Source organism: Schistocerca piceifrons, chromosome 10 (assembly GCF_021461385.2).
Source record: "Schistocerca piceifrons isolate TAMUIC-IGC-003096 chromosome 10, iqSchPice1.1, whole genome shotgun sequence".
Lineage (NCBI taxonomy): Eukaryota > Metazoa > Arthropoda > Insecta > Orthoptera > Acrididae > Schistocerca > Schistocerca piceifrons.
Window position 1 is genome coordinate 75,650,373 of NC_060147.1, and position 24,846 is coordinate 75,675,218.

Genomic DNA, 24,846 nt, shown 5'->3' on the forward strand with positions numbered 1-24,846 from the left:
CCGCTAATAAGACGACAGAATCGAAATGTTTTTGGGATGGAACACAACGCCTTTTGACTGTTTTGTGGCTTATTTAAGTACAGCCCAGTTTTCGGTCTTTTATATGCCTTTATCAAGTATTTGCTAAAAACAGTAAACGCGTACAGTAAGAACCACGCAAAATTTCAAAAGATGTAAAATATGTGTAATAATTGATGTAAATTGGTTGTATAATTACGAAATATGTACTTAAATTTTAAGTCTTTAACATATATTGCAGGAAGCCTAACATGTTGTCGAGCTCAATGTTGGCCATGAAATAAGAAAAATATTGGCTCCCCACGAAGTTTCAGATGGAAAATCACTATCTTGTAACAGATCAGTAAATAATTGGGGGAGCATATTTAGTAAAAACAGGGTTACGTTGGTAAATAAAAGATGAGTCCATATCCTTAAAACGTAATGATAGTGAATTCAAAGAGTATGAGTAATGGAACAACTGAATATAAAATTTACAATGTGTCAAAGATATGACTATTAATGTTAAATATTTCAGAGTGTTTGTAATTATCTTCGGGGTGGCACTGTGCACCATCATCATTGCAATAAACATGTATACATCAGATCGCCAACAACTTTAAGTGAACCTGCATTAAGCTGGATGAGGAACTAAAGTCCAAAAGGAACGAAACGAAATTAAATTCTAAGACAGTGAATCACGTGTAAGTTCAAATGTTCAAATGTGTGTGAAATCTTATGGGACTTAAGGTCATCAGTCCCTAAGCTTACACACTACTTAACCTAAATTATCCTAAGGACAAACACACGCACCCATGCCCGAGGGAGGACTCGAACCTCCGCCGGGACCAGCCGCACAGTCCATGACCGCAGCGCCTTAGTCACTTATAAGAGCCACTGGTAAAATACGGAAGGTAATAATGAAAACGCGCGGGGGGGGGGGGGGGGAGCGGGGGAGGGTAAATAGACGCTGGCTGAAGAGGGATGGGCGAGATACTGGAATATAGATTGTTAAGCAAAGACTTATAAAATTAAGAAAATTATGAGAGCTGATTGTGTAAGAGAAAGATGGGTTCGGAATCAAAAATAGACGGGAGCGGCAATGTCAATGGGCAAAAGCGAGATGGAGAAGTGGGGAAAGCCGTGTTAGAAGTTGGTATATGTAGGGGATGGAGAGGAGGGTGAATAAAATGATAGTAGGGATATGAGGGCATACTTGATTAAATGTTGAACCAGGAAAAACAAAATGAGAGTGACGAGGTGGGAGAAATAATGGTTCAAATGGCTCTGAGCCACTATGGGACTTAACTTCGAAGGTCATCAGTTTCTTACTGGCAGGTTTTCAGGCGAAGTGCCTGAAGATGATAAGAAACTTACTGAAACGTTGCCGGAGAACCGCGCAGTGCGCTCAACGCGAGATCTTACTACGGGTAACAAATCTAGCAACTCGCCCCTGAATTGCCTTCAGTGTCTTCCTTCAATCCGACGTGGTACGGATACCAAACACTCGAGCAGCACTTCCTGAAATTCTCCCAATAAACCAAAGTCGACCATTCTCCTTCCTTACCACAGTCCTTACATGCTCGTTCCAAGTCGGTCTGCAACGTTACGCAGAGATATTTAAATTGTAAGTAGGCTGTTTAGGTTATTATGTTGGTGACGCCGCGTAGTGCTCTGTATGAAAATCGCTGACTGCGCTGTGTGCAGTCTGTGGCTGGTTGGACTCATTGTTGGAATATTCGCTATTGTGTAGTGTTGGGCAGCTGGATGGGAACAGCACGTAGCGTTGGGTAGTTGGAGGTGAGGCGCCAGCAGTGGTGGATGTGGGGAGAGGCTACTATGAGCGAAAGATCTGGACGTGTGTCCGCCAGAAAAAGGAAATTTGTAATGTGTAGAATCCAAAGTTGATTATTTTCGAGTTGGACATCTGCTAGTGCCAAAATTAGCCCGCCACCCCAGCCCCCAAGGGGGGAGGGGGGGGGGGGGGAGGAAACTTTTAAATTTCAAACAGGAACCCCCATTTTTTATTGCAGAATCAGATTCGACATAAAGAACTACGTAAATATTCCCGTAAACATTTGTTTTGATTCTTGGTAGTTCGCGCTATAATTAAAGAAAATCCATGCTCTCATTTTTGCGTGGAAAATGGTTACAGACTCATAAGAAATACTTATTTGCTTCGTAAATCTTGATTCGCTAAAACTAAAACTCTCTCTCCCTATAGGGCGGGGTTTGAGAGAGAGGAATTAGAGTTTTACAAATGTAACCATTTTCCATGCAAAAATGAGAACATGGAATTTGAGTTACGGCGGCAACTACCGAGAATCAAAACAAATGTTTAAGACAAGATGTACGTAGTTCTTTATGTGGAATCTGCTGCTGCAATAAAAAATGGGGGTTCCCATTTGAAATTTTAAAGTTGCCTCCCGCCCCACCCCCAGGGGGCTGGGGTGGCGGGCTAATTTTAGCACCAGCAGATGTCCCTCTCGAAAATAATCAACTCTGGATTCTACACATTTTTCCGTGTAAAGCTTATTTTTCGAGTTATTTGTCACCCTGTATATTATGACTTTTGAGCACTATTGTTTGTTATCTATCAAAATCTCTCATTTTCTAACTATGCCTATCACAAGTTAGTGCCTTCAGTAGTTAGAATATTTTATTTAGCTGGCAGTGTTGACGCTCGCTGTATTGCAGTAGTTCGTGTAACGAAGATTTTTGTGAGGTAAGTGATTCATGAAAGGTATAGGATATTGTTAGTCAGGGCTATTCTTTCTAGGGATTATTGAAAGTCAGATTGTATTGCGCTAAAAATATCGCGTGTGTCAGTTTAGTGATGATCAGAATAAGTAGAGAGAAAACTGAATGAGTGCATTCAGTTTTACTCAGCTGCTTCAGTATCAAATAACGTAAGAGTTTTTCTAGCACTGTTATTCTTTACACACACAGGGGAAGTTTCAAAATTACTTCACTCTTTCAAGCAGGGTATTAGCAATACTGTATCCGAAAACTACAGGTTTGATCTTTCTACTCATCCGCATTAAGTTAATTTTTTCTACTTTTAGAGCTAGCTGCCACTCACCATACTAACATTGGAAATTTTGTCTAAGTCGTCTTATATCTTCTTACAGTCACACAATTTGGAAACCTTAGCGTAGACTACACCATCATCAGCAAACAACCGCAGATTTTTGCCCGCGCTGTGCAACAGATCACTTATGCCCATAGGGAGCAGCAGCCGTCCTATCACAGTTCCTTAGGGCACTCCTGGAGATACCGTAGTGTCTCAAGACCACTCGCCGTCGAGGACAACGTACTGGATTCTGTTACTTAAGATGTCTTCGAGCCACTCACATAACTGTGGACTTATTGCATATGCTCATACCTTCGATAAAGTTGTTCGTTTGGAGTGTGCTGCTGCACGTTAAGTGAAACGTGGAGACTAGGAGAAACACAAAAACATAGCATAACATTGTTCGAGAGGTGATGCTACCGCAGTACGATAAAGATTTGCTGGGTAAAGAAGGTATCAAATGAAGAAGTGCTCCACAGAGTGGGGGGAGGAGGAGCCTTGTCTCCTCTTGAAGCTTACTCAACACAGGAGGAAGACAGAGGTCGGTCATCTGACGAGACGTAATTTCATTAAAAGTATCACTGAATGGACGGTAGAGAAGGGAAGAACACAAGAGGAGGACAGAGACTGTAATATATCAACCAGGTCGCCGGCCGCTGTGGCCGAGAGGTTCTAGGCACTTCAGGGCGGAACCGCGCTGCTGCTACGGTCGCAGGTTCGAATCCTGCCTCGGGCATGGATGTGTGTAATGTCCTTAGGTTAGTTAGGTTTAAGCAGTTCTAAGTCTAGGGGACTGATGGCCTCAGATGTTAAGTCCCATAGTGCTTACAGCCATTTGAGCCATCAACCAGATCATGGTGAATACCAGATGCATCATGGATACCGCTCTCAAACGGATTATCGAAGACAAAAATGAAAAATGCATGCCAACCAACATGATGCTTGAGGACTTAAGACAGAGGTCAAGCCAACAACGACCTTCAGCGATTTTCGAGTAGCTGGATCGATCTCACACTGGTGTATATGGATTTTCTAACCCTATTTTAATTGACCAAAGCTTTCCGACTTCTTTCTTCCATTTGCTAAGCATGTTGTGTACCATATAGACTTGGTCAACATAGTCCGCTCCCTTAGAGCAACTGACTACCATGCAGAGAGCCTGGATTCGATTCCCTACCGGGTCGGAGGTTTTCTCCCCTCAGGGATTGGATGCTGTGTTGCCTTATCATTTCATCATCATCGACACGTAAGTCGGCCAATATAGCGTCAAGTGAAAAGGTTTGCAACTAAGCGGCCGAACTTCCCCATGTGGGGTCTCCCAGCCATGAATGCCTTACCATCATATCATTCGGGCAACATGTCCTCTTCATGATGTTCACTGAAAATATCAAGATTCTCTTACGTACCATGCTCGAATTTGGTTCCGTACGTGGATTAGTAAGGAGTGGTCAGAAACAGTCTCAAAAGCTTGTAAGGTTGTTGCAGGGCAGGTTTTTCAGAGAAATAACTGTTAAAAAATTCGGTGTGTTGCGCCATTTCCAAGTTAATTAGCATTCAAGTTAGCCGACGAGGCCGTTGCCCGCCAGATACAACTGACGTTAAAAAATAGTTCAAATGGCTCTGAGCACTATGGGACTTGACATCTGAGGTCATCAGTCCCCTAGAATGTAGAACTACTTATACCTAACAAACCTAAGGACATCACACACATCCATCCCCAAGGCAGGGTTCGAACCTGTGACCGTAGCGCCTAGAACCGCTCGGCCACAGCGGTCGGCATTTGGCGTCAGTTGTTCTCACAGCGTAGACGACAGCTCACGAGCCTCCTCAGCCTTTGGCTCGGGCACGATATTTACTACCGCCCCATGTCCAATTTTTGTATCGCTCTCTTGTTCGGTTTTAGGAAATAAAACGGAGAACACATTTGGCGATAGCATCTCTGGCGGGCCGCTAGAATTTTCAAGCGCAAAGCTCGGATTGGTTAACTTCAATACTAATGAATTTGGAAACGGCACAACGTATCGAATTTATTTCCTAACATTTAATTCTCAGCACAGCCTACCCTGTGACACCCGTACAATCTTTTCAGATTATCTCTGACGATCCTGTATATGTAGACACAGGCCTACGAAAACACTGTTCACATGTGTGTGAATTCATAAGGGACCAAACTGCTTTGGTCACCAGTCTCTAGACTAACTTATGCTAATAACAACATACTTAAACACCCATGCCCTAGGGAGGACTCGAACCTCCGGCGGGAGTGCCCACGCAGTCCGTGTCATGACGCCTCAAACCGCGCTGCCACTCCGCGCGGCTTACGAATACACTCCGCAAGCTGCTGTTCAGAGCATGGCGGAGGGTACGTTGTATGATTTTCTGGTCATTCCCAATCATCTTGCACTCCCAACCGAAGCGAACCTCCGCCGATGATGTACGTCATGGCATTAACGGGATGTGTACGTCATAGTCGGTCGTATGGAAACAGCGCAGTAAAATGAGCCGACATAAAGAATAGCGGAAATGAGCTATATTCTGAGTCAGAGACTTCGAAGCTTATGTCCACGTATCAGCACGGTTTTAGGAAGCATCGCTCGTGCGAAACTCAGCTTGCGCTTTTCTCACATGATATACTGCGAACTATGGACGAAGGGCAAAAGGCAGATTCCATATCTGTAGGGAAACCTCATCAAAACTCACTAGAAGATCCGAATTACTTAAGTGGAGAGCCCCCAGTCTGTTAATAAAATGAGCAGAGTTCCGTATATGGTGTGAACATTTGCCAACAAATGGTCTTCTAGTGAGTTTTGATGTAGTTTCCCTTTTCACAAAAGTACCTCTTGCGGATTCCTTGATTCTAATTGGTCAACAGTTTGAATCGGACATTACTGCTTTGTTTCGACATACTATTTCCTCAACTTATTTTATGTTCAACCAGGAATATTTTGAACAGTCTGACGGTGTTGCCATGGGCAGCCCTTGTCTCCTCTGGTGGCTAACCTCTTTATGGAGGATTTTGAGGAGAGAGCACTTGAATCAGCGGTCTGTAAACCAGCTGTTTTTGGAGATACGTCGATGAAACTTTCATAGTGTGGCCGCACGGAGAAGAAAAGTTAATGGAGTTTTTTCATCATCTTAACTCCATCCATGAGAATATTCGATTTACTATGGAACTAGAGAAAGATGGCTCCGTTCCATTCCTAGATGTTTTGGTTAAACGGGAGAGTGACGGCACTGTGGGACATTCTGTCTATCGCAAGCCCACTCACACCGATTTATATTTACATTCCTCAAGTTGCCATCACCCATCTCAGACCATGAGTGTACTTAAAGCTCTTGTACACGGGGCACACACAGTGTCGGATGCAGAGAATTTGCATAAGGAACAGGCACATTTGAGGACGGTGTTCAGAAACAATGGGTACTCGGACCCAGCAAATAAACAGGGCCTTCTCAACTAGAGCCAGGAACCGGGAAGTGGATAAAGAGGAGGACGCACCAGCCAAGTCCCTAGCTTTTCTTCCCTTTGTCGGAAATGTCTCCTTCAAGATAGCAAGGATTCTTAATGATTTTAATGTGAAAGTGGTTTTTCGTCCGCCTTCTAAGATTTCGGATTTGCTGGGATCGGTGAAGGATGATTTGTTACTGCGGAAGGCGGGAATTTACAAAATACCCTGTCAATGTGGTATGGCCTAAATAGGACAGACAATGCGTACAGTGGAAGAGCGTTGTACAGAAACATCAACGTTGCACTCGCAACCCAGTAAGTCTGCAGTTGCGGAACATTGTATTTCTAACGGACATTCAATGGAGTACGACAAAACTTTGATTTTGGCCACTGCAAAAGCTTTTTGGGACTCCATTATCAAAGAATCAGTTGAAATACGCATTGCGGGAAATGTAATGAACCGTGGCAGTGGTTACCAATTGAATAACGCTTGGAATCCCGTCATCTCCGAAATTTGCTCGAGACGAAGACGCCAGAAAACTTCGATAGCTGCGGCCAGCGAGAATACCGACGGCAGGTGAGTACTGCAGTTCTACCAGCGAGGGCACTGCGCTGGGCGCTGTGGCCCTTCTTTCTCCGCAATTGCAACGCATGCGCGGCAGTACTATCCGCGCACTATATAAGCTAGAGCGGAGAACGCCTTCGTCAGTCATCGTTCGGCTCACCTGAAGATGGCTGGCAGTTTTCCAGCCGAAATATCGTGTATGAAGTTTACGACGACCGGCTGCAAGCCCGAAATCTTTTTGAACAGTTGATTCACCGGGATAATTAAAAATTTTACAGGCCACAAGTGGCCCATAGGGATCATCCGGCCGCCGTGTAATCCTCAGCTGAGGATGCGAATAGGAGGGGCGTGTGGTCAGCACACCGCTCTCCCGGTCGTTATGATGGTTTTCTGTGACCGGAGCAGCTACTGTTCGGTCGAGTAGCTCCTCAATTGGCATCACGAGGCTGAGTGCACCCCGAAAAATGGCAACAGTGCATGGTGGCCCGGATGGTCACCCACCCAAGTGCCGGCCGTGCCCGACAGCGCTTAACTTCGGTGATCAGATGGGAACCGGTGTATCCATTGCGGCAAGGCCGTTGCCCAACAAACTGTGTAAGAGGCACTTAATAATAATATCAATTTTATCCCTTTTACAGTTTGGCCTTTTACGCTCCTGACCCATTCCAAATGTATTACATATGGTAACATTTCTATGCGTCTTTCTTGTATTCTCAGCGCTAGAGTTTGACCTGGTGCTAAAAACATGAACTAATTTTTTTCTTTTGCATAAGTCGGTTCCGCATTAATGCATCAGTATATCTACTGAGTTTCGGTGGCATACAAGTATCATATCCCTCACTGGACCTCTGTGAGTGGCTGCCCTTGCAATCAACTGGTATATATATATATATATATATATATATATATACACTCCTGGAAATGGAAAAAAGAACACATTGACATCGGTGTGTCAGACCCACCATACTTGCTCCGTACACTGCGAGAGGGCTGTACAAGCAATGATCACACGCACGGCACAGCGGACACACCAGGAACCGCGGTGTTGGCCGTCGAATGGCGCTAGCTGCGCAGCATTTGTGCACCGCCGCCGTCAGTGTCAGCCAGTTTGCCGTGGCATACGGAGCTCCATCGCAGTCTTTCACACTGGTAGCATGCCGCGAAAGCGTGGACGTGAACCGTATATGCAGTTGACGGACTTTGAGCGAGGGCGTATAGTGGGCATGCGGGAGGCTGGGTGGGCGTACCGCCGAATTGCTCAACACGTGGGGCGTGAGGTCTCCACAGTACATCGATGTTGTCGCCAGTGGTCGGCGGAAGGTGCACGTGCCCGTCGACCTGGGACCGGACCGCAGCGACGCACGGATGCACGCCAAGACCGTAGGATCCTACGCAGTGCCGTAGGGGACCGCACCGCCACTTCCCAGCAAATTAGGGACACTGTTGCTCCTGGGGTATCGGCGAGGACCATTCGCAACCGTCTCCATGAAGCTGGGCTACGGTCCCGCACACCGTTAGGCCGCCTTCCGCTCACGCCCCAACATCGTGCAGCCCGCCTCCAGTGGTGTCGCGACAGGCGTGAATGGAGGGACGAATGGAGACGTGTCGTCTTCAGCGATGAGAGTCGCTTATGCCTTGGTGCCAATGATGGTCGTATGCGTGTTTGGCGCCGTGCAGGTGAGCGCCACAATCAGGACTGCATACGACCGAGGCACACAGGGCCAACACCCGGCATCATGGTGTGGGGAGCGATCTCCTACACTGGCCATACACCACTGGTGATCGTCGAGGGGACACTGAATAGTGCACGGTACATCCAAACCGTCATCGAACCCATCGTTCTACCATTCCTAGACCGGCAAGGGAACTTGGTGTTCCAACAGGACAATGCACGTCCGCATGTATCCCGTGTCACCCAACGTGCTCTAGAAGGTGTAAGTCAACTACCCTGGCCAGCAAGATCTCCGGATCTGTCCCCCATTGAGCATGTTTGGGACTGGATGAAGCGTCGTCTCACGCGGTCTGCACGTCCAGCACGAACGCTGGTCCAACTGAGGCGCCAGGTGGAAATGGCATGGCAAGCCGTTCCACAGGACTACATCCAGCATCTCTACGATCGTCTCCATGGGAGAATAGCACCCTGCATTGATGCGAAAGGTGGATATACACTGTACTTGTGCCGACATTGTGCATGCTCTGTTGCCTGTGTCTATGTGCCTGTGGTTCTGTCAGTGTGATCATGTGATGTATCTGACCCCAGGAATGTGTCAATATAGTTTCCCCTTCCTGGGACAATGAATTCACGGTGTTCTTATTTCAATTTCCAGGAGTATATATATATATATATATATATATATATATATATATATATATATATATATATATATGTATATATATATATATATATATATATTGCTGTCTATTAAAACTGCAACAGAACGATGGACACCAAATAAGGAAATTTTTCTTACTCTGCGATGCCAGAGTTCGTCAGCTGTGGTGGCTGGACTGTGGTGGCCTGGCAGTCATTGTCAGACCTGGAGATCTAGATAACACTGTCTAGGGCTACAGACGAACACCCTCTTTATCGAAGTACCTCAGGACAGCACGGAACAGTTCACCTTGGATCACCACCTTCAAAGATAACATCAAGGAGACCTCAAAGCCACAGGTCTTAACAGCTCAGAAATGGAATGGCTGCCTCCACGTTGCCGGACCAAAGGCGATCGTAATTGTGTAGCCAATGGCACTCCTTATGATCACGCCAGGTGGTTGGTGCGTATGACAATAAGGAATGCCATGTGGTAACGCTCATTCCCCACAGAGGCTCCACACTTGGATACGTTCGGTGCGGTGCTCTACGCAATATCAGGAAAAGATATAGTGGCAAACCTGTATCACTTGCTGTCGTCAGGGCTCGTCCTTGGAAATAGCAACATTAGTCACTGTTCTCAGAGTGCAAGGTGCTCGACACATCGTCGCAGTATCTCTGTGGATGCTTGTCTTGCTGCAAGAATGACTATTTTGTGGCTCGAAGTATGTTACGTGTCGTATACTTCACGTTTGAGAGAAAATTGCCTTAGCTCTCCGCCTCTAGTCTCGTGTAGCGGCACTGAGTTTGGTCGTCCCGAACCCGTCTATTCCATATTGCCCACCAGCCGTGGGATCCCAAACGCTGGCAGCAACATTGCGGAAGGAGGCACGATGTTCTCACAGACAACAAACATTCAAACGTGATTTCTGAATGAGAAACCTAGTGTGTAATCTCTCCTTATATACACAACGTAGATGGCGTGCGTTACTGAAAATAACGGCAGAGTGCTCAATGTACAATGTATTTTTCGCTCATGACACATTCATTATCTATACCTACATACACACAGATTCCTAGCAAGCCAACGTAGGTGCGTGGTGGAGCGTACCCTCTATCACTACCTGTCATTTCCTTTCCTGTTCTACCTGCAAATAGAGCTACGGAAAACGACTGTCTATATGTTTCCGTATGAGTCCTCATTTCTCGAATCTTGTATTCGGCGTCCCTACACGCAATGTATGTTGGGAACAGTAGAATCGTTCGGCAGTCAGTTTCAGATGCAGGTTCTCTAAATTTTCCTACCAGAGAATCCCATTTGAGTTCTCGAAGCATCTCCGTAATAATTACTTGTTGTTTCAACCCACCGGTAACAAATCTAGCAGCCCACCTCTGAACTGATTCGATCTCTTCCTTCAGTACAGTTTGGTATGGATCCCAAACAATCGAGCAGTTCTCAAGAATAGGTTACACCAGCTTCCCACATGCGGTCCTTTTTACAGGTGAACCACTGACAATTTCCTAAAATTCACCCAATAATCCGAAGTCGACCAGTCGTCTTTCCTACCACAGTCCCCACAAGCCCAATCCATTTCATATCGCTCTACAACGTCACGGCCAGATATTTAAAGTTTTCCTGCGTCAAACAGAACTCTAGGAATACTGCTACATAACCTTACAATTTTGTTCTTCCTACTCATCCGCATTAACAATTTTCCAAATTTAGAGCTAGCTGCCATTCATCACACCGACTAGAAATTTTGTCAAGTCATCTTGTATCTTCCTGTAGTCACTCAAGTTTGACACCTAGCCGTACACCACAGCTCCATCAGCAAGCAACCGCATATTGCTGTCCACCGTGAGTCCTCCAAATCATTTCTGTACATTGGACACAACAGCGGTCTTACCACGCTTCCCTTGTCTCTGACGAACACTGGCCGTCTAGATCCAGCACGGCGTTCCGTATTACCCTCCTGAACCCACCGATTCCATATTCTGCTAACAGTCATGGGACCCCGACCAACGCGAGCAGCAACGTCGCGATACGATAAACCGCAATCGCTATAGGCTACAATCCGACATTTATCATCAAAGTAGGAAACGTGATGGTACGCATTTCTCCTCGTTATACGAGGCATCACAACGTTTCACCAGACAACGCCGGTCAACTGCTGTTTGTGTATGAGAAATCGGTTGGAAACGATCCTCATCTCAGCACGTTGTAGGTGTCATCACCGGAGCCAACCTTGTGTGAATGCTCTGAATTAACCTACAGGAAGAAGATGCTGTGATATCCAAATGATTAGCTTTACAGAGCATTCACACAAGGTTGGCGCCGGTGGCGACACCTACAACGTGCTGACACGAGGAAAGTTTCCAACCGATTTTTCATACACAAACAGCAGTTGACCACCGTTGTCTGGTGAAACGTTGTTGTGATGCCTCGTGTAAGGAGGAGAAATGCGTTACTATCACGTTTCCGACTTTGATAAAGGTCGGATTGTTGCCTATCGCGATTGCGGTTTATGGTATCGCGACATTGCTGCTCGCGTTGGTCGAGGTCCAAAGACTCTTAGCAGAATATGGTATCGGTGGGTTCAGGAACGCCGTGCTGGATCCCAACGGCCTCGTATCACTAGCAGTCGAGATGACAGGCATCTTATCCGCATGGCTGTAACGGATCGCGCAGCCACGTTTCGATCCCCGAGTCAACAGATGGGGACGTTTGCAAGACAACAACCATCTGCACGAACAGTTCGACAACGTTTGCAGCACCATGGCCTATCAGCTCCGTGACCATGGCTGCGGTTACCCTTGACGCTCTATCACAGACAGGAGCGTCTGCGATGGTGTACTCAACGACGAAGCTGGGTGCACGAATGGCAAGACGTCATTTTTCGGATGAATCCTGGTTCTGTTTACAGCATCATGATGGTCGCATCCGTGTTTGGCTACATCGCGGTGAACGCACATTGGAAGCGTGTATTCGTCATCGCCGTACTGGCGTATCATCCTGCGTGATGGTATGGGGTGCCATTGTTTACACGTCTCTGTCATCTCTTGTTCGCATTGACGGCACTTTGAACAGTGGACGTTACATTTCAGATGTGGTAAGACTCGTGGATCCACCCTTCATTCCATCCTTGTGGAACCCTACAGTTCATAACCAATAGATTGTGGTCGTGAAAATTACCGAACTATCAGTTTAATAAGTCACAGCTGCAAAACACTAACGCGAATTCTTTACAGACGAATGGAAAAACTAGTAGAAGCCGACCTCGGGGCAGATCAGTTTGGATTCCGTAGAAATGTTGGAACACGTGAGGCAATACTGACCCTACGACTTATCTTAGAAGCTACATTAAGGAAGGGCAAACCTACGTTTCTAGCATTTGCAGACTTAGAGAAAGCTTTTGACAATGTTGACTGGAATACTCTCTTTCAACTTCTGAAGGTGGCAAGAGTAAAATACAGGGAGAGAAAGGCTATTTACAATTTGTACAGAAACCAGATGGCAGCTATAAGAGTCGAGGGACATGAAAGGGAAGCAGTGGTTGGGAAGGGAGTGAGACAGGGTTGTAGTCTCTCCCCGATGTTATTCAATCTGTATATTGAGCAAGCAGTAAAGGAAACAAAAGAAAAATTTGGAGTAGGAATTAAAATCCACGGAGAAGAAATAAAAACTTTGAGGTTCGCCGATGATATCGTAATTCTGTTAGAGACAGCAAAGGACTTGGAAGAGCAGTTGAACGGAATGGATAGTGTCTTGAAAGGAGGATATAAGATGAACATCAACAAAAGCAAAACGAGGATAAAGGAATGTAGTCGAATTAAGTCGGGTGATGCTGAGGGAATTAGATTAGGAAATGAGACACTTAAAGTAGTAAAGGAGATTTGCTGTTTGGGGAGCTAAATAACTGATGATGGTCGAAGTAGAGAGGATATAAAATGTAGACTGGCATACGCAAGGGAAGCGTTTCTGAGGAAGAGAAATTTGTTAACATCGAGTGTAGATTTAAGTGTCAGGAAGTCATTTCTGAAAGTATTTGTATGGAGTGTAGCCATGTATGGAAGTGAAACATGGACGATAACTAGTTTGGACAAGAAGAGAATAGAAGCTTTCGAAATGTGATGCTACAGAAGAATGCTGAAGATTAGATGGGTAGATCACATAATTAATGAGGAGGTATTGAATAGGATTGGGGAGAAGAGAAGTTTGTGGCACAACTTGACCAGAAGAAGGGATCGGTTGGTAGGACATGTTCTGAGGCACCAAGGGATCACCAATTTAGTATTGGAGGGTAGTGTGGAGGGTAAAAATCGTAGAGGGAGACCAAGAGATGAATACACTAAGCAGATTCAGAAGGATGTAGGTTGCAGTAGGTACTGGGAGATGAAGAAGCTTGCACAGGCGAGAGTAGCATGGAGGGCTGCATCAAACCAGTCTCAGGACTGAAGACCACAACAACAACAATGCACGACCGCATGTTGCAGGTCCTGTACGGGCTTTTCTGGATTCAGAAAATGTTCTACTGCTGCCCTGTCCAGCACATTCTCCAGATCGGTCACGAACTGAAAACGTCTGGTCAATAGTGGCCGAGCAACTGGCTCGTCACAATACGCCAGTCACTACTCTTTATGAGCTATGGTATCGTGTTGAAGCTGCATGGGCACCTGTACCTGTACACGCCATCCAAGCTCTGTTTGGCTCAATCCCCAGGCGTATCAAGACCGTTATTACGGCTAGAGGTGGTTGTTCTGGATACTGATTTCTCAGGATCTATGCGCCCCAATTGCGTGAAGATGTAATATATTTATCCAATGAATACCCATTTATCATCTGCATCTCTTCTTGGTGTAGCAACTTTAATGGCCAGTAGTGTATTTAGAGTACGACGGGATATGTTTGAATGTGATAGCTTAGAATATATACACATCAGTGTGTTGGCTGTTTTTTCACTACATTGAACAGTATTTCCGCAAGCACGTCACGAACTTTACGACCTGATGTTTTGTGCACTGTTGTGTCTGGACTTTCTACATATTGCATGTTTTAACTTTCCGAAATAAAAACTGATCGTCATCTAATAGACCGTCATTTATCTTTTCGATTCCTCTGAATACTATTGTCTTGTCCGCCCCCGGTAGCTGAATGGTCAGCGTGACGGATTGTCAATCCTCTGAGCCCGGGTTCGGTTTCCGGCTGGGTCGGGGAATTTTCTCCGCCTCGGGACTGGGTGTTGTGCTATCCTCAATCATCCTATCATCCTCATCGACTGTAGGTCGCCGAAGTGACATCAAATTGAAAGACCAGCACCGGGCTAACGGTCTGCCCGACGGACGCCCTAGCCATATGATTAAATAATACTACTCTCGTCAGCACCTTGGATGTGTAAAGTGTTACACTAATTGCGCAATAGTTCTGACCTTTAGCTACCATTGCTACCTTCGGTACCGAGTGGATCATTTTTTTGAGTCATCAGTGGTCTGCCTGATTTGATGCGGCCCCACCACGAATTCCACTCCTGTGCCAACCTCTCATGAACGATCCTGCTGGCCGCATTTAATGGTGCCTTTGGCAGAGTATGACATGGCGGCCGATAGGCGTGGCGCTGTCTTCTGTGCTTTTCATTTTGTCTTCATATCGCTACGTTGATTTCAACGATACCTTTACTTTAGTGAACGATCCGCCCCGGTAGCTGAGTGGTTGCCGGCACGGTAGCTCAGCGTGTTCGGTCAGAGGTTCAAAAAATGGATCTGAGCACTATGGGACTCAACAGCTGAGGTCATCAGTCCCCTAGAACTTAGAACTACTTAAACCTAACCATCCTAAGGACATCACACACATCCGTGCCCGAGGCAGGATTCGAGCCTGCGACCGTAGCCGTTGCGCGGTTCCAGACTAAAGCGCCTAGAAGCGCTCGGCCACACCGGCCGGCTGGCCCCGAGCAGATGCAACGAACTAAAACTAACAAAATGAGATTTTAAAAAAAATGTCAGCGCGTCGGAATGTCGTGCTAAGTGGCCCGGGTTCGATTCCCGGCTCGTTCGGACATTTTCTCCAGCCAGGGACTGGGCGTTGTGTTGTCCTTATCATCATCATCTCATCCCCATCGACACGCAAGTCGCCGAAGTGGCGTCAGCTCCAAAGACTTGCACCAGGCGAACGGTCTACCCGACGGGAGGCCCTAGCCACACGGCATTTCATTTTTTGTGAACGAGTGCAAAATTTGTGATCAGTGGAGACTGAATATCAAGTTCGGTTGAAAATAAAACGCAATGGGCTGAGAAAGGACTTACGAGAGAGTGAAGCGGAAGAGGTTACGTCCGTTCAAGTATTACTGGGGAATTGAGTCGAAAACAGAGGACAACAGGTTAATGGATTTCAGACCGCAAGGTCATTCGGTAATGACGCTCCGGCCACCTCATCAACAAGTGTTTCTCAGTTTCTGAATCGTTCAGAGCTGAGAAGAAATCTTGGCGCCAGACGACGATTCTGCGATCACAAACATGTGATGATGGTAGTAGCCATAGAGTAAATATCTCTGGAGTGAGCATTGCGTTCTGCGCATGTTGTCAACATTAATCCAGGATTGTCACGTGTTTTCGGGACTTCGCTGTGCGTATGCGCTTTCCGCAGAGTTTGAAGTTTATAATACCAAGAGTTTCTGTTTTCACCGTTTGTTGATAGTGTAATAGCGATAGTGAATTACTGTTGTTGCTACGGATGCAAAGAAAAATATGTGAAAGGAGGGATAGTAACTTTTCATGGGTACCATGTTTAAAAATATCGAGACGCATTATAATTAATGCTTGATTCTGTAGACCTATTTTTCTACGATTTTATGACTGTATAACAGATATTACGGCTCGTACGAAAGCTTACAAACAATCGCTTCCTCTCGTAAATTTGGTAGTGGAACAGGAAAGGGAATCCAGAATGAGATTTTCACTCTGCAGCGGAGTGTGCGCTGATATGAAACTTCCTGGCAGATTAAAACTGTGTGCCCGACCGAGACTCGAACTCGGGACCTTTGCCTTTCGCGGGCAAGTGCTCTACCAACTGAGCTACCGAAGCACGACTCACGTCCGGTACTCACAGCTTTACTTCTACCAGTACCTCGTCTCCTACCTTCCAAACTTTACAGAAGCTCTCCTGCGGGACATGTCTCGCAGGAGAGCTTCTGTAAAGTTTGGAAGGTAGGAGACGAGATACTGGTAGAAGTAAAGCTGTGAGTACCGGACGTGAGTCGTGCTTCGGTAGCTCAGTTGGTAGAGCACTTGCCCGCGAAAGGCAAAGGTCCCGAGTTCGAGTCTCGGTCGGGCACACAGTTTTAATCTGCCAGGAAGTTTCATATCAGCGCACACTCCGCTGCAGAGTGAAAATCTCATTCTGGAAACATCCCCCAGGCTGTGGCTAAGCCATGTCTCCGCAATATCCTTTCTTTCAGGAGTGCTAGTTCTGCATGTCTCGCAGGAGAGCTTCTGTAAAGTTTGGAAGGTAGGAGACGAGATACTGGTAGAAGTAAAGCTGTGAGTACCGAACGTGAGTCGTGCTTCGGTAGCTCAGTTGGTAGAGCACTTGCCCGCGAAAGGCAAAGGTCCCGAGTTCGAGTCTCGGTCGGGCACACAGTTTTAATCTGCCAGGAAGTTTCATATCAGCGCACACTCCGCTGCAGAGTGAAAATCTCATTCTGGAAACATCCCCCAGGCTGTGGCTAAGCCATGTCTCCGCAATATCCTTTCTTTCAGGAGTGCTAGTTCTGCATGTCTCGCAGGAGAGCTTCTGTAAAGTTTGGAAGGTAGGAGACGAGGTACTGGTAGAAGTAAAGCTGTGAGTACCGGACGTGAGTCGTGCTTCGGTAGCTCAGTTGGTAGAGCACTTGCCCGCGAAAGGCAAAGGTCCCGAGTTCGAGTCTCGGTCGGGCACACAGTTTTAATCTGCCAGGAAGTTTCATATCAGCGCACACTCCGCTGCAGAGTGAAAATCTCATTCTGGAAACATCCCCCAGGCTGTGGCTAAGCCATGTCTCCGCAATATCCTTTCTTTCAGGAGTGCTAGTTCTGCATGTCTCGCAGGAGAGCTTCTGTAAAGTTTGGAAGGTAGGAGACGAGGTACTGGTAGAAGTAAAGCTGTGAGTACCGGACGTGAGTCGTGCTTCGGTAGCTCAGTTGGTAGAGCACTTGCCCGCGAAAGGCAAAGGTCCCGAGTTCGAGTCTCGGTCGGGCACACAGTTTTAATCTGCCAGGAAGTTTCAGGAAAGGGAATGGTTAGTTGTTTCAGCAAATACTATCCTCCATGCATTTATCAGTGACTTGTTGATTATGTATACAGATTTGAAGGACGGGAGACAAATTCAATAGAGTCGGAGTCTGTAATTGTCTTCGTATAATATGTATGTCCAAACCTTTTTGTTTACTATAAATTTACAGTAGGAGACCATGTTAAGTGAGGACTTGGAGAATGATTGTGTGTGATTTATATTTTAGTTTCGCTAAGGATGAACAGCGAGTAAAGATGTGGCTCCCGAAAATAAGGAGTAATTTTGTCCCCACAAAATATTCCAAAGTAATTTCAAAACACTTTGAAGAGGAATGTTTAGACAGAGAATAATTTGGACGTGTGTGGCTGAAGGTAGATGCTATACCAACTATTTTTAATTTTACACAGCACCTACTACCAATTTCTGCATTCAGCTTAAATACATTTTCTGCACAAATCAAATAAAAAACACAATGGTGTAGCTAATCATAGTACACATTCATCTTCTTTGATGTATTTTGCCTTCAGTTTATTTTCTTCACCATTTGATTAAGAAGCGTAAAATATTAGTAAAAATGTCCCCAAACTCTTTCACTTGTGTCACTTTCCACTTCCCTTAGTAGTGTTATATGGGTTGACTGTTACATGACCAACTGTATTTGCTTCACAGTACATTTATTCTCCGATCGCGTTTTTTCCCCCTTCTTACTCAGTCCACTGTTTATTTAATAAACTGGGAGCAAGTACGTAAAATGGGTTAAATAAACACTTCAAAGTGTCATCAGTAAGAAAAATTGTGCTTTAGGTCGCAAAAACGAGAAAATAAATACGCAGAAATAGCAGAAGAAATGGACGAATTAGCAGGAATATAATCGGTAATGTATGGCAAATTCGGTGTTTTTCGGACACTTGTAAAAGTACTAGCGTACTGTCAAGTCGTTTTGCAAGACTGTCACTGCAAAAATGTAGCTCAGACTCTGTAATACTATAAAGTGCCGTATCATACCGAAAACTACCAAAATTCGAGTGCATCTGAACTGTGACACCTATCGCAAAGAAGCAGAATGCAATATCACTTGCCCTTAAAAGTTACGTAGCTGGTTTATTCGCGGTATCAAAAGGATACTGTTAAAATGTCTATGCAACATACATAAATAATCAACGACACGCACGAAAAGAATCTGTCTGTACTAGGGATGTAGTGACATTCGAAAGCCGCGCGGGATTAGCCGAGCGGTCTAAGGCGCTGCAGTCATGGACTGTGCGGCTGGTCCCGGCGGAGGTTCGAGTCCTCCCTCGGGCATGGGTGTGTGTGTTTGTCCTTAGGATAATTTAGGTTAAGTAGTGTGTAAGCTTAGGGACTGATGACCTTAGCAGTTAAGTCCCCATAAGATTTCAGACACATTTGAACACATTTTTGACATTCGAAATATACAGGGCGCTATACGGACAAACACACGTGACCAGGCTGGCAATGTATGTTGACAACACAAAATCTGTTCTGCGCATGTGAATTCTCACTAACTGAGGATATTACAATGGCCACTGCCGTGGTTGTAACGCCACGTGCACGCAAATCATGAAAATAAGGTAAGCAGTTACCGAGTATCGCGGAAAAGCTAGCTTCTTTAGTGCCACCTGTTATTAGCGATTTTTACGTCGTACTTGAGGAGTTTTATTTCCTCGAAGAGAGAAGGTGTTTGTCACTCGCCGATAAAGTTTCGCGCGCGCACACACACACACACACACACACACACACACACACACACACACACACACACACTGGATTATTTTTTGGTAGGATACGTGTTCTTTCCTTTTCTCCACCTCGAAGGAGAGTGTCCGCACGTTCCAACACTGCTGGCCCACGGGAGATCGGAGAGATTTACGGGACCTTGTTGCGACGACGACAGACGCCTCGCCCAACGGCCCACCGTGCTTTTGTTCACTGCCTTCCAGAGACATTCTGCAAGCGCCGATGAATAACTATACGTTCTAGGTTACTGACAAAAGAAACTCAACGACACCTCGCTGCTTGGGACGCGACTCCGTACCAGATCCCATTTTGAATTCTACATATAGCGGCGACAACTATCGGAACTTTATGAAACTATAGAGCCTGAAGCAGGAATATTGCACCATGTTCCACAACAAATTCCGCAATTTTTAATCGAAACTGTCCAATAAAAAAAATATGTTGCATTTATTATTGAACGCTCCTCGTACAGCAAGGTGCATTGTTGTGCAGTTATATTTCTAGAATAATTATATTGTGTGAGGTATTTAAGTGGAGGAGCGATGTATATGAAAATCCAGCAAGGTAAATTTAATTATGTGTCACCCCTATATGACGAACGTTTTAATGCCTTTAATATCAGGAGAGACTAGCATAACAAGAAAAAGTTAGAGGCTTGCCTTGAGTATGTTATTAGATAAAAGATTTCTGGGTGAAATAGCACCACGAATGCAGATATAACAATTCGAGATTTTGTTTCTATGATGTGCATATAAAATATTATCCCATATCTAAAACCTTGATGTTTTGAAGCAAAAACATATCTAAAGAAACGTCTACGTGTCAGTTTCTGCCGCTTAATATTCTTCCTCTGACAATAAAGATTTAAATACCGTTTCAGTTAGTTACGTATACGATAAACTTCACAATAGCTGCACAATAGTATTACATTATTTCGTACGCATACCAAAGTAATACACTGAACAGTAGTTTGGTGTTGTTATCCTCATTTCAATCGCTGACTGGTGGTGGTGGTGGTGGGGGTGAGGATAGAGAGGAAGGCCTATCATGCCCCACGTGAAGGCTAGAAGGACGCCAGACGGTGTCCAAGAGGAACATGATAATTCGGAAAATGTATTATTATTACAGTAAATTCGGGGGCCGGGGATGGTGGGGTGGGGAGGTTGGGGGGCAGCAAACTGTCGTACCTCAGACGCCGATTATGTTGGCTACGTCACCGTTGGTGGCGCATTGTTTATTTCAATTATGAAGCCCATTATCCTGCATAAAAGCAAGTCCACTTTGCTTAGAATAGTATGCTTCATTATTCTGCAGTTGCGATACTATGCTATAGTATAACAGCGTTTCCAGGGGGGCCCTCGACTGTTTGTGTTCCTAAGTTTCGTAATTGGCCTTGTGTATGTCTATGTTGACGAACACAGCACATAAACACACGATAACAAAGCTTTAGTTTTCTTTGCTGCGCTTTTTAATTCAATGCCGCGCGGGATTAGCCGAGCGGTCTGAGGCGCTGCAGTCATGGACTGTGCGGCTGGTCCCGGCGGAGGTTCGAGTCCTCCCTCGGGCATGGGTGTGTGTGTTTGTCCTTAGGATAATTTAGGTTAAGTAGTGTGTAAGCTTAGGGACTGATGACCTTAGCAGTTAAGTCCCCATAAGATTTCAGACACATTTGAACACATTTTTGACATTCGAAATATACAGGGCGCTATACGGACAAACACACGTGACCAGGCTGGCAATGTATGTTGACAACACAAAATCTGTTCTGCGCATGTGAATTCTCACTAACTGAGGATATTACAATGGCCACTGCCGTGGTTGTAACGCCACGTGCACGCAAATCATGAAAATAAGGTAGCAGTTACCGAGTATCGCGGAAAAGCTAGCTTCTTTAGTGCCACCTGTTATTAGCGATTTTTACGTCGTACTTGAGGAGTTTTATTTCCTCGAAGAGAGAAGGTGTTTGTCACTCGCCGATAAATTTTCACGCCCGCGCGCGCGCACACACACACACACACACACACACACGCACACACATACACACACACACACATACACACACACTGGATTATTTTTTGGTAGGATACGTGTTCTTTCCTTTTCTCGTCATTCCGGAGTTCAACTTGAAGAGAGCAGCAGCACTATACAACTGTTCGCTGGCGGTGCCATAAGCTACAGGAAAGTACCGCGGTTGGAAGATCGTAGAGAATCACAGAAAGACTTTGACAAAGTTTGCACTTGTGGCAACGAATGGGATAAATACAGTACAGTGTGGAAAATACAATAGAATATTGCTAACTAACAACGAGAGGTCCCCAGAGTTGGGATCGACTTTTTGAAACAAAATACGAGGGTTGGAACTTATAGTGGCAACTATTTATTTACATCTCGTACAAAATAGATACGTGGTTCAAAGTTTCACTGACATTCAGAATTGTCACCAGCATTGTGTATAACCTGTTGCCAGCGATGTGGGAGTCGTAGGATACTCTTAGCAGTGCCAGTTGTGTTGACAGGGTTCGAGTGAATTTGCAGCAGTTCTGAAGCGAATGCCGTGTTATCTTCCTTTTAGAAATCGAGTTGAACTCACGAGGGCCTAACTCAGGGGAGTGCAGTTGCTGGTATAGCACTTAGAAGCCCGATCAGTGAAACAAATGTGTAACGGGTTGCACTGTACGTGCTTAAGCATTGTCCTGCAAAGTGATTGTCAGGTCCTGCCGAAAGTGTCATCACTTCTGTCTCTGTCCTGTTCATTTTTGGAACACAACCTACGACCTGCTTATAGACATAAGTGATGACACTTTCTGCAGGACCTGACAATGTTTTTGCAGTGCAAGCTGTTACTGATTTGCCTGACTGATGGCTCTGCTAAGTGCTATACCACCTACTGCACTCCCATGACTAAGTCCGCCATTCGCTTCAGAACTGCTACAAATTCGTCGGCCAATAGACCGCGTCGCTCGAACTGTCAACACAACTGGCACTGCTAAGAGTATCCTATGACTTCCACATCGCTGGCAACGGGTTATACACAATGCTGATGGCTACTTTGAAGGTCAGAAAAACTTTCAAACAAGTATCCATTTTGTACGAGCGGCAAATACATAGTTGCCACTATTAAAGTTTCAACCCTCGTGGATGGTGATGTAGGTCAGGGTCCCAGGTATCACACACTGTAGCCATTCACCCTGGTGCGCTCTCGTTTGCGCGTGACTGACGATAAAAGTGTTGGAATTTTGCCGGATACTGAATAACGTTAAAGTCGAATTACATAGTGGCGTTGTGTGGTGTAACGGATTTCCGCCGCGATAGCTCATCGTGTTCGGTCAGAGGGTTAGCTGTGCTCTGTAATAAAAAAACTGAGTGAACAGGTGATGCAACGAGCCATAATGAACAAAACGAAATTAAAAGAAAAATGATACGATAATCCAGAGCTCCCTCAAGTATCAAGGAAACTGTTCCTTGATGTCTTAACGAATGTCCTATCATCCCATCGTTTCTTCTTGTAAATATTTTTCCCGTGTCTCTCTCCTCGGTGATTTTGTGGAGAGATTTTCAACCTCTTCGATCTCTATGTCTTCGTATGTTATACAGTTGCTGGAAGGAAATCTCTTACAGGTTCAGAACTGCATATAGTGGGTCTTCTCAAAATTTAATGACAGTGAATTAGCTTTAAACCATTTATTAACAGAAGAATGCTGAAGATTAGATGGGTAGATCACTTAAGTAATGAAGAGGTATTGAATAGAATTGGAGAGAAGAGAAATTTGTGACACAACTTGACTAGAAGAAGGAATCGGTTGGTAGGGCATATTCTGAGGCATCAAGGGATCACCAATTTAGTATTGGAGGTCAGCTTCGAGGGTAAAAATCGTAGAGAGAGACCAAGAGATGATTACACTAAGCAGGTTCAGAAGGATGTAAGTTTCAGTAGGTACTGGGAGATGAAGAAGCATGGATACATTAACATGGAGAGCTGCATCAAACCAGTCTCTGGACTGAAGACCACTACAACATCAGTGAGAATTTGACTATCAGCTATTTCTAAATCTGTACTTGACTTGCGACTTATCGTAATATTTGTATCATCTGCAAACAAAACGAACTTAGCATCTGGCAGTGTAACACAACATGTAATTAATTCCTAGTCAGACGAAGACTGACTGCTTACTGCACAGGTACTTCGCAACTACACCCTGTTAGATAGATAAGACTCAAATTATATCTCACTTTTATCATCAGCGATGTACGGGACAAAGCACTACGTATGTATTTAGTGGATGCATTATGCGAGACTGCATTAATGATTCCAACTGAGAAAAAGTAATTATGGATAAGTTATATAATCAATATTAAAGTCTTATAAAATTGCGATTATCGTAATGAGCTGTTGAAATTAATTTAGTTTCGTAACTGAAACAGAATCAAATCGTTTAGTTTTTACTCCTCAGGGAATAATTACCCCAGGTTCCCAACCTGGGGAATTGCTTTAGAACTGAGGGACCATGGGAACTGACTGAAGAATCCTGGGAGAGGAGAGTGGGACTAATTCGAACACTCTTCGCAGATGACACAACTGCCATACTGAACGACGTGAAAGGGAATATGAACGATAAATCTGATATTGCAGTCAGTAACGACAGAACGGGACTTTCAGAGAACATATTAACGCTGAACTGCAACAAATTGTTATGCATACAGTGTCTGGTATGGTACCTTCGTAAAAGTGAAATTTTATCGTCACAATGTGGTCAAACATTTAATGAAGATCATTTTAAATTCCTAGGACTGAAGGTGAATGGAAGGATATATTCATCCAGTATTTCCACAAAATTTTCACACAATTTGTACAAACTACTACGACAAACTGCCTATTGGCTCCTGTCTCGGGGTTTTCGGCCGACGTTCGTCTAGTGATTTTTCTCACGTTTCGCCAGCACGAATGGCAGGCATTGTCAAAGTTTCACCCTGTATTACTGCTGATGGACTGGAGCCGAGCTGGCGGTCGCACTTTATATGTACCTGAAGCGCCAACGTCCGAGGGCTTCTGCGCGGTCGTTTCCGGTGCGGTTCTCTTGCTACCTGCGATGGTCGTCCGCTGCGGAAATGTCGGGAGTGTACCACATACCATGCACGTGTGGAAAAGTTTATGTTGGAGTGACTGGACCATCCATCGACACCAGAATCACAGAAGCAACATTGCAGGTCGGGGAAGGTGGAGAAATCGGCTGTTGCTGAGCACGCGCTGTTTGAGACGGACCACATAGTAAAATTCGCCGAAACGAAAGTTCTGGCTGCAGAGAAGAACTATCACACCTGCTTGTTCAGAGAAGCTATAGAAATACATAAAAACGAGAATAGCTTCAACAAGAAAGAAGAAAGCCTCAAGTTAAACGGATCTTAGCATACCGTGGGTGCTTCAGCGAACGACCG

General features: G+C 45.1%; 1 protein-coding gene and 1 pseudogene across 1 annotated transcript in view; one reads left to right on the forward strand and one right to left on the reverse strand.

Annotated features, from left to right (window-relative positions):
* Positions 1–24,846, forward strand: part of LOC124718703 (leucine-rich repeat-containing protein 15-like) — a 214,901-nt gene that overhangs the window by 39,592 nt on the left and 150,463 nt on the right. The gene's annotated exons all lie outside the window — the stretch shown is intronic.
* LOC124719324 lies at positions 7,549–7,666 on the reverse strand (annotated as a pseudogene).